The sequence below is a fragment of the Schistosoma mansoni genome, chromosome W, assembly GCF_000237925.1.
Source record: "Schistosoma mansoni strain Puerto Rico chromosome W, complete genome".
Classification (NCBI taxonomy): Eukaryota; Metazoa; Platyhelminthes; class Trematoda; order Strigeidida; family Schistosomatidae; genus Schistosoma; species Schistosoma mansoni.
Genome location: NC_031502.1, coordinates 54,854,764 through 54,857,046, shown reverse-complemented (window position 1 = coordinate 54,857,046; position 2,283 = coordinate 54,854,764).

Below are 2,283 nucleotides of genomic sequence, written 5' to 3'. Positions count from 1 at the left end.
CACGTAACGCTACTGTCAGAACTTCCGCCTTCCTAATTCAAACCTCAAAACGTCAACTGAAAATGGCTCTGGATGGAATAGAAGAAGCTTTCGCTTAACTGGCTTGCGTATCTAATAGCAGCGAATCACCCATGACTTTAAGTAAAAACCTAGGTATAATTGTGATAAAAGAGGAAAAAGAAAAGGACATTGGTAAGTTATACTAAGATGCTATCCTTAGTCCTTAAGAATATGTCAAGTTTTCTCTTAAAGGACTCCTGGGAAATCGCTTGAACTAGCTCAGCCTGCAGCAAATCCCAACATTTGATTATTCTTAAGGAGTAGGTGTGTCTACAGTCCGTTCTGGTGTATTGTGTCTCCTGTTTCTGAGTGTTACTACTAAGGTTGGTGTTGGGACTAAGCCTAAGTAGGTATTTAAGGAGATGCCCAGAAGTGTTAAGGATACTGTAAGTCATTAGAAATTCACCTCTGATATGGCTTTACTCTAATGGGTAAAAGTTCAATGATTAGAGATGCTCTTCATGACGCTTGAATTGGAGTCCCCGAACTGATTTCGTGGCTTGCCGTAGGATACGTTTCAGAGTGCCTTTATCCTTTTGGAGTGAGTAATGAAATACTATGTTTCAGTACTCTAAGTGAGGGCGGATAAAACTGTTGAAGATTATATGGAAAGTGCTACCGTCAAACTGGCCAAAAATGTGCTTCAGTGTTATCAGTGAAGGTTTGCTCGAAAAGCGTTTTTGTCACAGTTAGCGTAAGACTTCAAGTCGTAGGGTACCAACACATCTAAATATTTTTCGACTTAGGATACTTCTAGAGAGGAGTTTCCTAAGTTGTAACTATAGTCTGCAACATGTTGCAGATGGACTACTTTACACTTTGAAGTGTTGAAGGTAAGTCCGTTGTCGTCTGATCAACTTTGAAGTCGAGTCAGATCCTCCTGAAGTGCTAGTATATCCTCTTGGTTGCGTATCTCTCTCCAAAGTTTCACACCAGCAAAATGCAGTAAGTCAGACGATACTTGTTGTGGAAGATCGTTCCTATAAATCGAGAAGAGAAGTCCTTGTACTGAACTCTGAGGGACCCCACTAGGATATTCCATAGCCTGGGAGAAAGTGAAGTTAATCGTGACCCTAAAATGTCAATTTTTTAGATATGAAGTGGGTCAATCAATTAAAAGGAGATTTGATACCTGATCGTTTTACCTTGTTGATAATACATACATGGTTGACCCTACCAAAAGCTTTTGAGAAGTCAGGGTAAATGACGTCAAACACTGATCGAGTTAACAGTTCGCCTTTAGACTGCGGAAGCCGAGCTGACATGTTATCGCCGGGTAGGTTGATCTAACCGATATTCTTATGGAAGTCGATTCTAGGAGGAGGCTAATACAATAACTTAGGTAGATTCGTTAAGAGTTGACCACAAACACATAACTAAACATCAGAATATTAAAACTAAAGTATTCATTCACCTCCTTATTTTGTAATTGGATTCTATTTCCTATTATTGTATATTGAATTTGGAAAAGCCTTGAGTGTTTGAAAAGACAACCTCTTGCTCCATTGTACTCATCAAGATTTAAAATAAAGACCGATTCACTACTAGTCTGGTCACTTCTATTGGTAGAACGAGGGGTACCCACCAGCGCGAAAACTCTAACAGGTATCCACTCCCTTAGTTTCACACGAAACATCGAACGAACAACTCTATAGAACAGTTTTGAGTTATCTAGATGGCCACAGTGAGGGAATTCAACTATTCTAGGCAGCCAGTAAGTTTGTATTACAAGATCTGCATTGCGGTAATCATTCATGAATTTCAGAAAGCATACAGTTGTTGTGCCACTTACAGAAAGGTTCGTCATTTCCTCTTTTCGTGACCTTCACGATCGTGAAGAGAATGGAAATAAGTCAGTAATAGGACTATTACACCTTATAACACCTTTGTATAGGAATATGACTAGACCTTTTACCACTGAAAAAGTTACCTACCCTTAAAAAAAGAACAATTAAAGTGCATATCAAGAGGAAAAAAGTTTGATATTTATTGTACGTTGGATTCTATCTAAACCGGAAAATTGATGAGGGTTTCGGCGACTAAAAATCTCTTTGATTTTGGGGTCTATACTGTGGCACACCAGACCTGTTGGAATAGTAGCTTAGATAAGATGGGCGATAGCGATCTTAGACCTAAAGTCTAACAAGATTGTTGTGTCCTACTAAAAGCTTCATCAAACAAACGTGAAGATTTGTTTTATCCCTTCTGATATGTGTAGTGGTT